This window comes from Macrotis lagotis, chromosome 1 (assembly GCF_037893015.1).
Source record: "Macrotis lagotis isolate mMagLag1 chromosome 1, bilby.v1.9.chrom.fasta, whole genome shotgun sequence".
Taxonomy (NCBI): domain Eukaryota; kingdom Metazoa; phylum Chordata; class Mammalia; order Peramelemorphia; family Peramelidae; genus Macrotis; species Macrotis lagotis.
The window spans coordinates 398718099-398733635 of record NC_133658.1 but is presented as its reverse complement, the minus strand read 5'-3'; the positions used below and the strand labels follow the sequence as shown (position 1 = coordinate 398733635).

The 15537-nt window shown below is 36.4% G+C and overlaps 1 protein-coding gene across 1 annotated transcript in view; it reads right to left on the bottom strand.

Moving 5' to 3' along the window:
- The window catches only part of GLRA1 (glycine receptor alpha 1), an 80452-nt gene that overhangs the window by 51652 nt on the left and 13263 nt on the right, over positions 1 to 15537 (bottom strand). The gene's annotated exons all lie outside the window — the stretch shown is intronic.

Genomic DNA, 15537 nt, shown 5'->3' with positions numbered 1-15537 from the left:
AGGAAGGCCCCAGCTAAATTGTTTACCCAGCCCAAACATCACTCTGCGGAAGGTCCCGGCAGCTGGCCAAACGCTTGAGAGATGACGATCGGACAGAAGCTGCCGACTAATTTAGGGACAGATCCCTGGGGTATGAAGGAATCACAGCTGTGATCTTGGCTCCTAAATCCCCATGGAGGCCGTGGTTGGAAAATTAACCTTCTGCCTGCCAGTTACCTGGCTCTCTCCATGTACTCCCTCCTTTCCTATTGCAGACCCAAGGTTTTTTTTTAACCACCTTGATCTAGCTAAAATCTCATTTCTATGTATTCTCATGGATACTCTTCCTTCCTTACAATCAAAGCACATGCCCAACAAAACACATACACTACAATAATATATACTCACATAGACACTGATCTTCCTGAAAATATGTTACCCACCAATCCTCATATACCTCAACCCAGAGGCATACAGTATGTATATATATATGAAACATATATATATATATATATATATGATACACACACATATATATGACTGTACAATAAATCAACACACATATATAACACTCTACCCCAGCACATAGACATACATGTTCACATAGTTAAATACATATACTTGCACCCATGTACACATATATACACAGGAAGACTCACATGTATACATGCATATAAAGACACATATTTATATATGCCAACAAATGTACAATCATACATTCCATTACATATACATTCATTTATTTCCACACTCATATACACATACTCATATTTAGACTGACACCCATATATACTATAAAATATGTATTCATATCCAAAAACATATGGGTATATACCCAGAAGAAATAGGGTAAAACATACCATAATACATGACTTATACACATATATTTGTGTATTCTATAAATGTAAGCTCATGAGAAGTAAATAGAAAGTTAAGAAGATGATGTCTGAGGATGGCATTTGAATTTCTGACCATGTTTGGGCCATAGGAATGTAAAGCTTTGGCTAGGGATAGAGCATACCTAATAAAGGTTAGTAAGAATGTATTTATTTGTAACCTTGCAAACCCAATAAAAAAGACTCTAATTTCAAAAGGAAGGAGGAGGAAGAAGAATGATTCTGTATATTCACTGAGCTAGATATAAAAGAAGGTAGCTACACCCCTTTCAGGGAAAAGAATAGTATTAGAGATGCCCAGAAATTCACAGGAAACAAAATCCAAGGAAGAAACCTGAAATAAAACTTATGTCATTGGATGTCTGTACATAAATAGCTAAAGTAAGGATAACAAACAAGGACAATGAAAGTTTCAAATGCAAGTAGGCAAATTTAATTTGACAGGGTGAGACCCATAACTGGAATATGACTCTGAAAAGATCTATTTTATTAAAAAAAGAACAGGATATGGGCACATGCCACAAGAAGCCCAAAGACAAAAAGAAATGCTATATATATATATATATATCAGAATATTCATTAGCGACATGGGTGCCTGTTGAGTGGAAAACAACTGAACAAATCTTGATATAAAAACATAATGGCATGGTGTTGCTTTCTAAGAAATGGTGAATAATTCAGAAAACATAAAGACTTGTTTGAACTTATGCAAAGTGAAGTAATAGAAAAAAGGAAAACAAGCATATTCAATACAGTAAAATAAATTAAAAGAATAATATAACAAAGCTGAATGTTGGAGCTGTAGAGTTTCAATGTTGTCCCCAGAGAAGAAATGAGGAAATTTTTTTTTTTTGTCGCTCATCTTGTCTGAGAGGAGGGGGGATTAGGAGTATGGAATGTTGCATATAATGTCAAATGAAATTATATTGGCTATTGATTTTTGAAAAACTGTTTTCATTTGCCACAAGAATTGCTCAGGATTGATATATATATATATATATATATATATAATACACATATGAAAATGACTATTATAAAAATAAAAGACATCAATAAAACTTAAAAAAAGAAAACTCAAATTCTCAAAAAACAAGACAGGATAAATATGTGTGTGTGTGTGTGTGTGTGTGTGTGTGTGTGTGTGTGTGAACATGTATAGATATGCTGTAAATTAAGAACATAGTTTATTTTCTTTTTTTTTTTCAAGAGCACATTTTAATTTGTGGAACTCCAAGAACTAGATGTATTGGTTGGGGAAAGTATAGTATGGAACATAGAGTGAGAATTCAGATGAAATTCAAAGGATGAAGAAATAAAACTGAAATAATAATTACATACTACCTATATAGAAAGATGAAAAAAATAATGGATGCTTCATAAGATATATCATAAGCTTGACACAGAGACAAGGCGTACTGTTAAAGGACTTCAATTTGTTGGTATATCTTGCTAGGGCTCACTTTCTCTTTTCCAAAAACAGAACTGCTAATAACTTCTTGATTTGTTTCAGTCACAGTATAAAGTTAACAGAACAAGAAAAATTTAAACCATGTCCACCACAATAATGTGAGGAGAACAATTCTGAAAGATCTCAGAACTCTGACCAAGGCAACACCTAATCATGACCTCATATGAATGAAGATGAAACATAACTTCTATCCTTAGGTAGAGAGGTGAAGGACTAGAGATATCCAACAACAGATCCATTATTAGACACAACCAATGTATTGCTGGACTACATATAGTTGTTTGTTATAAGAGAGCACTTCTTCTGGATGGGGGTGGGGTGGAGAATGTGGCTTGCTGAAAAGTAACAAGAAAAAAAAAGATAAAAGTTATATTTTATTCATTAAAAGTAATTAAACTCTAAATGGTCACTAAACAAGTTTTGCTTGTTGTATTGGTGTTCAATATTAAACTTTCAATAAAACATTTAAGCAAAATATTGCTTGACTTTTTTTTTTTAGCTTTTGCAAGGCAATGGGCTTAAGTGGCTTGCTCAAGGCCACACAGCTAGGTAATTATTAAGTGTCTGATATCAGATTTGAACTCAGGTACTCCTGAAGTCAGGGCTGATGCTCTATCCACTGCACCACCTAGCTGCCCCTTGACTTTTTTTTAGAGAAAAAAAGTTATTTTAAAAGATGTCCTTGGCACCAATGAAGGGAATTTATTTGCTGGATCTAGTCTTCCAATAAGGAAAAACTAGTTTTTATAATAGGAATTATGTGAATATTGGGGGAAGTGACCACTCCAACTTGGAAGTTGTGATAGTGAAGAAAAGAAAAATCGAATACTGTCTAATGTGAGACTGAGATTTTGTGAAATCTGATTTCAAAGATTTTATAGTTAAGGATAGCTAAAATTTAGTGGATTAAAATTCTTTGAGGGAAAAGAAGAGGATCCAAATATTCAGGACTACTGCACTGATAGTATGGGATGATGGTAATGGGTAATGGAAAAATCTGCTAAACTTTTATTTTTAATTTTTTTTCCCTGTGGGAAGTTGATACCCCAAATTAGTGATAAGATATTAAATAATGAGCTCAAGTCACTATGCCCAGATGGACTACATCCCAGGGATCTGAAAGAACAGGCAGTTGTTATTACTGAACCACTATCAGTGATCTTTAAATGATGGTGGCAAGTGGGTGAGATACTGAAGTATTGAAAAGGGAAAATATTCTGATTTTTCAAAAGAAGGGAAGAGAATGGAACCTGCAAATTATAGACCAGATAACTTGACTCTAATTCCAGGAAAAGTTCTAGAATTTTTTATTAAAGTTTTAGTCAATGAACATCTAGAAAAGGAAGCAGTGATTATCATAAAGATGCAGAATCACTTTATCAAGAACAGGACCTGCTAAATTAATCTAATATTTTATTAACAAAAAGGCCAATAGATCAGGGAAATGCTACAAATGCAATTAATTTATATTTGATAAAAGCATTAGATAAGTTGTCCCATGCTCTTCTTGTGGACAAAATAAAGAGATGTCATTTAGAAAATAGTGCCACTATGCAAATTTGGAACTGTTGAACGTCTGGATGGTTAAAGATATGATATCAACTTAGAAGACAGTTTATGATGGAAGAGATGAGGTTACTGTGTTTGATCCCATGCTTTTTAACATATGACTTAGATTTAGAGATGGAAAGATTTCAAAGGGCATATAATTTAACCCCCTTTTTTAAAAAAGTGAGAAATGGAGATCAGGAAAGTTGAAGTGACTCATCCAAGATGAATCTAACAGAGCTGGTACTTGAATCTGTCTTCTGACTACAAATCCAACATTCTTCTTCTTCTTCTTCTTCTCTTCCTTCTTCTTCTTCCTTCTTTCTTTTTCATCTTCATCTTCATCTTCTTCTTCTTCTTCTTCTTCTTCTTCTTCTTCATCTTCATCTTTTTATTTTAGATTTTTTTCAAGGCAATGGGGTTAAGTGGCTTGCCCAAGGCCACATGGCTAGGTAATTATTAAATGTCTGAGGTCAGATTTGAACCCAGGTACTCCTGACTCTAAGGCCGGTGCTCTATTCATTGCGCCACCTAGCTGCCCCATCTTCGTCTTCTTTGTCATCTTCTTCTATAATTACTTGGAGAAAGGCATAGGTGGCATACTTATCAAAATTTTCAAAGGACACAAACTTGAGAGATAGTCAACATTAGATGACATCAGGAATCTAAAAGATCTCAGTAGTAGTCTAGTAGTTTGACTATTAGACTTAGACAAGTCTAATAAAACACAACAAATAGATCTTAGATTTGGATTTTAAAAAAAATCAACTTTAAATTTTCAAGATGAGAGAGTGATGACTTAATAGTGGAGGGGGTCATTTGGAAAAAGTATTGGGGTTTTAGTGACTACAATATCAATATGAACCTAAAGTGTGATATGGCAGCATAATGTATCTTAAGTCTGCAGTATAGCATCTGGGACAAAGGAAACTATGCTAAAGTTTTCCCTGGTTAGTTCAGGGAAAGTTTAGTATATTCAGTTCTGGACATCACATTACAGAATGGATAATAAGGTGGAGAACAATTAGAGTAAGTTGAAAGACTTTTAAATAATGTCATATGAAGACTGGTTGCGAGAAATGAGGATGAACAGAGAAGACACCAAGACAGACATGATGATTATATCTTTCAATATTTTAAGGACTATTCCATAGAAAAGGGATTAGATTTTTTCTACTTTGACCCTAGCAGATTCAGAACAGTGGGTGAAAGTTGCACAGGCAAAATTAGGTTTGAAGCATGAAAAGCTTCCTTACTATTAAAGTGAAGCAAAAACGTAATGGGTTCCTCATCAGTGGAGAGCTTCAAACAAGGACCACTGTTATTGCAGAAGAGATTCTTATTGAGGCACACATTGGAATAGTTGACTTCTGTGGCATTTTCCAATTCAGTTTCTCTCTCTCTCTCTCCTCTTCCTCTCTTCCTGTCTTTCTCAATCTCCCTCTCTATTGTTCTATGTCTGTCCATTTGTCTCTCTGCTCTGTTTTTGTCTTTATGTTTTCTCTCTCTCTCTCTCTCTCTCTCTCTCTCTCTCTCTCTGGTCTCTCTTTCTCTTTCCTCAGTTCCAGCCTTGCAATTTATATACAGGCATAATACACTTCCATCTAGAAAGAATATTTGAGGGACTGTGAAGGTCAAGACAATAAAAAAAATTATCTATTTTCACTGGTTTTGACTGTAATACTCATAGCTTCATTCACACTTAGGTGTAAGTAACTGAGAACAATTTAGAGAATTTCTTTTGGGGGGAGATCTGAACTAAAGTTGACAGAATCACCTATGATTGGGTATATTCCTCTGTAGGCCCATTTGCTGTGTAATTTCTCTGTTATATGCCATGGATTAAGAATGGAATTTTAGGGGCAACTAGGTAGAAAGAGCACTGGCCCTGGAGTTAGGAGGACCTGAGTTCAAATTAGCCTCAGATGCTTAATAATTACTTAGTTGTGTGACTTTGGTCAAGTTATTTAACCCCATTGCCTTACAAAAACAAACAAACAAACAAAAGTATGAAGTCTTTCAGCGAATCTAATATTTAGGATAATAAGGAACAAAGAAGATGCCTTTTGTGATGCAGGTTCTTCTCTACTGGGAGGGGCAGGATGACCAATTAGAAAGTTAATTTAGGTAAGTGATAATGAAGGCCTAGGCATATAATAGTGAGAGAGGAGAAAGAGTCATGAACATGAAAGATGTGAAGTCAGCCAAAGATTCTCATTTCCTTGAGCATAGGGCTTTATACCATAGAATATTGGCATTTAAGAGTACCTCAGAGATGTAAGGGACTTGAGAACACCAAAGACAGGAAATGTAATATAAATGGATGAGCACTAGTCTGGATTTGATTCTCAGTTTTGCCACTTAGCACTGTGATACCCTGGGACAGCTGGGTGTTACAGAGAATAAAGCACTGATCCTGGAGTCAGGAAGAACTGAGTTAAAATCTAGCCACAAGACACTTACTAGCTGGGTGACTTGTACAAGTCACTGAACCCTGTTTACCTCAGTTTCCTTATCTATAAAATGAGTTGGAGAAGGAAATGACAAACGACTCTCAAGAAAATCTCAATGGGGTCACTGAGTTGGACAAGACTAAAAAGCAGCTAAAAAACTGAACAGCGATAATAAAACTCTACACATTGCTCCCCACTAAACAGTCTATGTTTCATCCAAACTGGTCCTTATAATTTATATGCCATCTCTGCCTTTGTGCAGTTTGTCGTTATGTATTCCATCATCATTTCCACCTTACACAATCCCTAATTTCTTTCAAAGCTCAGCTCAGATGACGACTCCTCCTCCTTGGAGTCTTTCCTGATTCTACAGCTAGTACTAGCCTTTCAAATTTATGTTTTATTTTTCTCCATATTTTCATTACATCCCAGTAGTTCCCTAGCATACCATCTCCATCTCCAGACCTTTCCTTTTGACAGAGAAAACCACTTAAAACAAATACAGAGTCAAGGCATACGACATACCATCCCAGTAGCCCCTCACCATTCTGCCACTTAAGATGAATTATGTGCTTTGCTACTGTTACCTCCCATTTATGCTGCAAATATCTTTATCTATCTTTCTCTGTCTTATATATCCATAGATTACATGTTGTGTTTCTTATTAGAATGTGAATTCTTTTAAGACAGGGATCATCTCTCTCTCTCTCTGTTTTTTCCTTCCTTCCTTCCTTCCTTCCTTCCTTCCTTCCTTCCTTCCTTCCTTCCTTCCTTCCTTCCTTCCTTCCTTCTTTTTCTTTCTCTCTTCCTCTTTCTCTTTCTTTCTTTCTTTCTTTCTTTCTTTCTTTCTTTCTTTCTTTCTTTCTTTCTTTCTTTCTTTCTTTCTTTCTTTCTTTCTTTCTTCCTCCACTCTCAGCCCAGTGCCTAGCACAAAGTAAACAAATGCTTGCTGAATGAATAGTCTTGTTTCATTCCTTTTCTGGTTCTATGACTTTCATTAGTTTTTCCATTACTCAGAGTTCAATTTTCTTTTGGTTATATTTCATTTACATTAATTTGGTTATTATGTATATTATTCTCTTGGTTCTGTTTATTTTGCTAGTTCATGCAAATATTTTCACGTCTTTGAATTCTTTATGTTCGCCATAATGTGTGTGCTCCATAATGTTATATTGTTAAACTCATATACCATGATTTTTCAATCACTCTTTAATCTGTGGGCATCAACTTTGATTCTAGTTTTTTGCAACTATTAAAAAAAGTACTAGTAGATTGTTTTAGCATAAATTGACTTCTTTGGGGGGTTACATACATACATATCTAGTAATGAGAGTCTTTTTTTGTTTGTTTTTGTAAGGCAGTGGGGTTAAATGACTTGGTCAAGGTCACGCAACTAGGCAATTATTAAGTGTCTAAGGTCAGATTTGAATTTAGGTCCTCCTGACTCCAGGGCTGGTGCTCTATCTACTGCACCACCCAGTTACCCCAATGAGATTCTTAAACCAAAGAATATAGATAGCATTGCCATTTTTCTTATATAATTACTAATTGAAATCCTCATTGCTTGGATGATATCTTAGCTTTGCTAAAAATATTTCAGTGAGTCTTTCAGCCCTTCTTACATTGGGAGTATTGACTATTCCTATATTTTAAATCTTTGCCAATTTGTACAGTGTGTGAGGTAGTATCTTGGGTTATTCTAATTTGTATTTCTCTTACTATTGTTGCTTTGGAATATGTTTTTATGTGCTCATTTATAGTTCTTTGGAAAACACTTTTGATCACTTATTTATTGAGGAATTACTCTTAAATGTTATATACTATTTCATGTATTTTGGATAATACAACATTTTTGATAAGATTGGATACAAATATTTCTCACTCTACCTCTTCTCCTCTAATTCTGTCTTCATTTACCTAATCACACAAAAGTCATAATTTTTGTATTTTTATTTCCTTATATACGTATATGTTGTTTCTCCAATTAGAATTTTGAAGTCAGGGATTGTTTTGTTTTTGTGTTTGTATTTCTAGTGCCTACCAAAGTGCCTGATCCATAGTACATATTGAATACATTTTTATTTACCATTGATTGACACTTCTCTGACTTTAGTATTCTCATCTGTAACATTAAAAATTTGGATTAGCTGATTCTTCCAGTTCTAAGTATATGATATGATCCTGTGACCTAACTATTCATCTGGGAAGGGCTATTAGGACACAGAATATCAACATGAAAAGAACTTTAGAGAATAGAACATTGCACACATGCATTATCATCTAGCATAATGATTTGTAGCACAGAATCATTGTCTTTCAGAGGTGGAAGGAATCTAGCAGTTTTATCTAGTCCAACCCTGTCATTTTGCAGTTGGGAACTCTGAAGCATAAATGGAAAGAGTGGTTTGTCCAAGATCATGCAGCAAATTAGCAACAGACCTGGACCTGGAACCTAGACTTCCTGAGTCCTAGGAGTGTGGTAAGATGGCACTGGGAAAAGTCACATGACAAGAGTTGATTACTTTTGGTGCTCCATCCAGGGAAGACTATTATTTTCCAGTGATGATTACAAAGCTTCCTGCCATCCCAGGAATAATGAAAGGAAACTATGTCTGGCCTATTGTTGACTTGGGCTGGCTAGGTGAAAGTTCAGCTTAGGAAGTATTGTTAAGAATTGACTTTTCATCTGGGAACAATTTGGAGCTAGTAATGACTGCACTGTCTTTTGGCTCATCTCATTTTAAGTCATAGGTCCTAGCAATTAAATTGCAGTGTAGGGATGCCAGAACATTCTTGTCTCATTTCTCTTTTGGTTCTCTGGAATGTTTGTTGTTCTTTGAGATGTCCCAAATGACACACATTATAATCTTAGCTACCTCTCTGTCAAACCATTATCTTGCCTAAAATACCTAGCACTTAAGAACATAGAATGTCGTTGTTTGAAGGGACCTTAGAAAATAGTACATTGAGTTACAGAGCTGGAAAGGAAAAAAAAAAGTACAACCTTGCTCATTTCAAAGATGATGAAACTGAGGTTCAAAGAACTCAAGGTCACAGAAGGAGATAGTGGCAGAAGTTGAGGACATCCAGGCCTTCTGACACCCAGTTCAGAACTTTGCCCCATGATATGATATTAGAATTGCTGAGAATTTAATGTTTAGTCACTCAAATGTGTCTGACTCTATTGGCCTCACAGACAAAGATACTGAAGTGTTTTGCTTTTTCCTTCTCTAATGTGACTCTATTTTACAGTTAAGGAACTTGGCAAATGAGGGCTAAGATACTTGCCCAGGGTCATATATCTAGTAAGTTTCTGAGGTTGAATTTTAACTCAGACCTTCTTGAGTCCAGGTCGCATGTTTTATTTACTTTGCCACCTGAGTTATACTTACACAAACATGTAGTTTGGTTTCCTGGCAGTGCTAGAAACAAAAGAGGAAAAGTCTGTGGAATAGCCTGTGTTTTATGGGAGAAATAAGACAGAAACCAATGAACCTAGATGACTAGAGGAGAAAATGAGGTTGGTGACTTAGCACCCTCCCTACTAAAAAAAAAAAAAACTCCCTACTAATTCATGTGCTTGTCGTGGCATCACTGCCATGGTCTTCTTTGGGGAAGCAGGACAAACATCATCAAGGCAGAGAATGCCTAGGTCTTCTTCCAGTTAGAGGAGAGAGAGTTTATCCCTACAAGCAGTTCTTTGAGACAAATTGTCTACAAGGTTTCATGTCATTCTGCTTCATTCCCTAATTTCCTTCCTAATTCATCCTGGCTGACCTGGAGGAAATCTGCATTTTTGGCTTTTTTCTCAGATCAGAGGATGAGTTGGTTGAGCTGTGAATATTCTGACTCATAGTCTGGTCTTTCTCCCAAGTTGAGTCCAAACTTATCCTCAAATTCTAGTGTGTTCTTTTACAGTGCATCCCATGGAGAGTCAAGACTGATTTGGTCCCCTTCCCTTTACTCTTTTCCTCTTTCTCACCCTGCCTCCACTCCTTTTCTCTCCTTTTTACTTCTCTCCATTCTTTCATCCCTCTCCTTCTGTCCCATCTATCTTCCTTTTCCTCATGTCTTCTCCCTCCTTCTTTCTCTTCTCTCTTCTTTCCTCTTTACCTCTTCTCCCCTCTCTCTGTCTTTCATACTCCGATCCTCACTCCTATACTCATGAATCACATGCTCACTCTTTCACATTTGCATGTATATCATCCCCATATCACTGGCAACATAATACATCAGCATACAACTTTATTATATATAACCACACAACTTGATTATACCAACTCATGCACATATATGCCCACATCCATGGTTATACATATCTGCACAAAGACAAGAACAATTGTAGATCCATCTGGGCAGAAGGAACTGGTATCTCTCTAGGCTTACAGATTCATAAATTGTTAGAGCTGGAAAGGATTTTTAGAAATCACCTAGTCTTACTTTGGGATGAATCTGAATGCATCTTGTTGCTCCCTGTCTGTTCTTGTGATTCCTCCTCCCATTCCCCTACTTGCCAACTTGCTTCCCAGGGACTTGAGAAAAGAATTCAGGGGGAAGGAGGCCAGCTTGTAAAAACCAGTAGCAGACTCAATTGGAAATGGGGGATCGATGCAAGCTATAAATCTGCATTTGGAATAAGCCAGAGCTTGGCACTAAGTCTGGGAAGAAACGATTTCAATTAGATGGTAAGTGGCAAAAGCCTTTCCTCTTCCACCTCCTCCACACTAGTCAGCAAAACAGGTCCCTCTGGATGGGAGATGGGTAAGGAAAGAGGATGAGGGAGAGACAGGGAAGGGAGAGGGAGAGAGAAAGAGAGAGAGAGAGAGAGAGAGAGAGAGAGAGAGAGGGAGAGAGAGAGAGACAGAGACAGAGACAGAGACAAAGAGACAGATAGACAGACAGTAACAGAGACAGAGAGACAGAGATAGACAATAACAGAGATAGACAAAGGAGAGAGAGAGACCAGAGAGTAGGCTTACACACACACACACACACACACACACAAACACACAGATAGAAAGAGATGGAGACAGGACAGAGAGAGACAGAGAGACAGATTGAAAGAGAGAGAGAAAGGGAAAGAAATATAAACAGAGACAAAGAGATAGAGAAAGATAAGAGAGGGAAAGAAATAGAGACAGAGAGAGAGACAGAAACAGAGACAGAGAGAGACAGAAAGACAGAGAAAGAGAGACAGATGGGGAAGGGGTGGTGGTGGAGTCCAGGCATTAATATAAAACTTGTAACAATAATAGTCTTGCCCCCAATTAGGTACAAGAAAAACCTTTTGTTGGGAAGATAGACTAAGTGGAGAGAGGTTAGTTTTTTTCCCCCCTCCTTTTTTTAAAAAGGTTTTTGCAAGGCAATGGGGTTAAGTGGCTTGCCTAAGGCACACAGCTAGGTAATTATCATCTGAGGCTGGATTTAAACTCAGGTACTCCTGACTCCAGGACCAGTGCTCTATCCACTGCACCACCTAGCCACCCCTAGAGAGGGTAGTTTTTTATAGAACCTACAAGTGCTTCAAGATCTCTGAGTTTCATGATTTAATGGGGGTGGGGAAGGCTGGATTTGGAATGAGTTAACCTGGCTTTAAATCCTGGATTTGATCCTTGCTAACTGTGTGGCCATGGGTAAATCAAAAAACCTTTCTGAGTCTCAGGTTCTTCAGGTTCAAAAGAGAGATGATATTTTTTTTTGGGTGGAGTACAGAGCAGGACCCAACTGAATTCTCCCAAATCCCCCTACAAACACCTTTAAAATAACACCTCAAATCAAATTTTGGAGTGACAGAGCTGACAAAAGATCAGGAACATGACAGGAACATCAGCTATGGACCTTGGAAGCAGCTGCAATAGTGGCAGCAATAACTTTAGGACCTTACTAGGGATGGTAAAGGGGTCATACAGAGATTATCCTTTACTAGCTCTAGGTGCAACTGGAACTGATTGACAACTCTATTGTTCAAAAGTAATTATGGGTTGCAGTTCTAGGATATAGAGGAGAACTTGTGACTGGTCATAAAGTAGCAAGGGCACTGGTCATAGTTCCAGGGCCAAGAGGAATACCAGCACTTGAGGTTGTAGGAGAACAGGGGCCTTTAATGGGTAAAGAAGAGCAGACCAGGAGAGCAGTGTCTACAACTCTTCCCATATTACACTACCCTGGAAGCACTTAAAACTTGCAGACCTCCAGATGATAAAAACATCAATACAAAAAATCTGAAACTTGGCAGAGTTTCTTCCCACTCCCAGGTGAGCAGAACTCAATTTTAACATAAAGTTCAAAGTGAAGAAATAAGCTGGGAAAATGAACAAACAACAACAAAAAATTTGTCCATAAAAAGCTACTATGGTGGCAAGGAAGACCAAGACAAAAAATTTAGAATAAGACAATAATATGAAAATAGCTACAAACAAAGCTTGAAAGAAAAATGCTAACTGGACTCCAACACAACAAGAATTCCTGGAAGAGTTAAAGAAAGAGATAAGAGTAGTAGAGGAAAACTGGGAATGATGCAATTAAATTAAGAAAAGAGAATTAACATCTTACTAAAAGAGGCACACAAAAATACCAAAGAAAATATACTTCAAAAAGAGAATAAGACAAATGGAAAAGGAGATACAAAAAATAACTAAAGAAAAGAACTCCTTTAAAAAAGCAGAAATGGTCAAATGGAAAAAAGAGGTACAAAACTCACTGAGGAAAATGATTACTTAAAAATTAGTATGGGGGAAGTAGAAGTTAGTGCCTTTGTGAGACTTTAAGGAACAAATCCCAAAAAATCAAAATGAATGAAATATATTACAGGAACTAACCTGGACAATTCAGTAAGGAGAGATAATTTTAGAATTCTTGAACTGTCTGAAAGCCATAATCAAAAAAAGGACCTAGACATCATATTTTGAGAAATAATAAATGAAAATAGCTCCAATATCTTATATTCAAAGGACAAACTAGAAATTGAAAGAATCCACCTATCACCTCCTGAAAGAAATTCCAAAATGAAAACTCCCATAAATATTATAGTCAAATCCCAGAGGTCTTAGGCCAAAGGGACATTATTATAAGCAAAAAGACATTTCAAACATAATGGAGCCACAGCAGAGTCATACAAGATCTAGCATCTTCCATGTTAAAGGAAAGGACTTGAAATATGATATTCCAGAAGGCAAAGCAACTAGAATTACAATCAAGAATCACTTACCTAGGAAAACCAAATATAATTCTGTTGGGGGAAAATGGTATTTAATGAAATGGAGAACTTTCAAGTATTCCTGATGAAAAGATCAGAAGTGAATAGAAAATTTGATATTCAAACAGAAGACTTAAAGCATGCATTAAAATGCAAACATAAAAGAGTGATCATAAGGGACTCAATGGAGTTGAATGCCATATATACACATATATATGTATATTCCTATATAGGTATATGATAAAGTAACTTCTAAGAACTTTATTATTATTAGGGTAGTTAGACAGAGGCATAAGTGTGAGTAGATTATGTTGGGATATTTAGGAAAAAATAGACAAGAGAGAGATGCACTGGGAGAACTGGAAAAGGAGAAGGAGAATGGGTTAAATTTTTTTTCAAAAAGGAGGTGTGCAAGAAAGTGGACGGGTAAATAGGGAGGGATGCTTGAACCTTACTCTCATTGAAATTGTCTTAAAGAGGTAGAATCAAACTCTCTCTCTCTCTCTCTCTCTCTCTCTCTCTCTCTCTCTCTCTCTCTCTCTCTCTCTCTCTGTTGGATATAGAAATCTATCTTACCCAATAGGGAGATAGGAGGAAAGGGGATAACAAATATGGAAAGGAGGAGGGCTTATTGGAGAAGGCAATGGTTGAAGGCAAGATAGACTTTTGAGGAGGGACAGGATTAAAAAGAGAGAGTGATGAATAGAGGAAAATGGGGAGAGCAGTCAGTGATCATAACTGAATGTGAATGAAGTGAACCAATCTATAAAATGAAAGCAGATAGTAGAATGGATTAGAAACCAGGATCCAGCAATATAATGTATGTAAGAGATATTCTTGGGACAGAAAGACATACTCAGAGTTGAAATGAAGACCTGGAACAGAGTTTCATATGCTTTAGTTCAAGTGAAGAGGGTAGGGGTGGCAATCATGATCTCAGAAATAGCAAAAGCAAAATTAGACCTAATTGAAAGAGATAATCTAGGAAATTGTAATGTGCTCAAAGGTATTATAGACAATGATGCTATGTAGAAAAATTTATAGCAAGTTCCTCTGATAAATTCCTCATTTCAAATATATCTAGGAAAGTGAATCAGATTCATAAAAATAAGAATTATCTCCCAATTGATAAATGTTCAAATGATATGTTTTCAGAAGAAGAAATCAAAGCTTTCTATAGTCATAAGAAAAAATTCTTTTTTGTTTATTTAAGGCAATGGGGTTAAGTGACTTGCCCAAAGTCACACAGCTAAGCAATTATTAAGTATCTGAGGCTGGATTTGAACTTGGTCCTACTGACTCCACTGCTCTATCCACTGTGCAACCTAGCTGCTCCTAGAAAAAAAAGTCTTTAAATCACTTTTGATTAGAGAAAAACAACTAAAATATTTATTGAAATAACAAATACTGGAGGGGAAGAGGGAAAATAGGTCCACCAATGAACTGTTGTTGCAGTTTTGGAGAACAATTTGCAACCATGCCCAAAGGGTTATAAAACTGTGCATATTTTGAACTAGCAACACCACTACTAAGTCTGCACCTCAAAGAGATCAAAGAAAAAGGAAAAGTTCCTACATGTACAAAAACATTTATAGCAGCTCTTTTTGTGTGGCAAAGAATTGGACATTGAGGGGATGCTCATCCGTTGGGAACTGGACAAATTATAACTCATGATTGTGATGGAGTATGATTGAGCTATTAAAAATGATGAGGGAGGTAGTTTCAGAAAAAATCCAACATGGGAAGACCTTCATGAACTGAAACAAAGTGAAGTAAGAAAAACCAGGAGAACATTGCACACAGTAATGGCAATGTTGTTATCATGATCAATTGTGAATGACTTGACTAATATGATTAATAAAATGATCCAAGTTAATTCCAAAGGATTTATGATGAAAAAATGCTTTTCACCTTCAGAGAAAGTGAACTCAGTGCCAATTGAAGTCTAATTTTCTCATTTTATTTATCCTTTTGCTTTTTTTGTGATATGGGTAATAT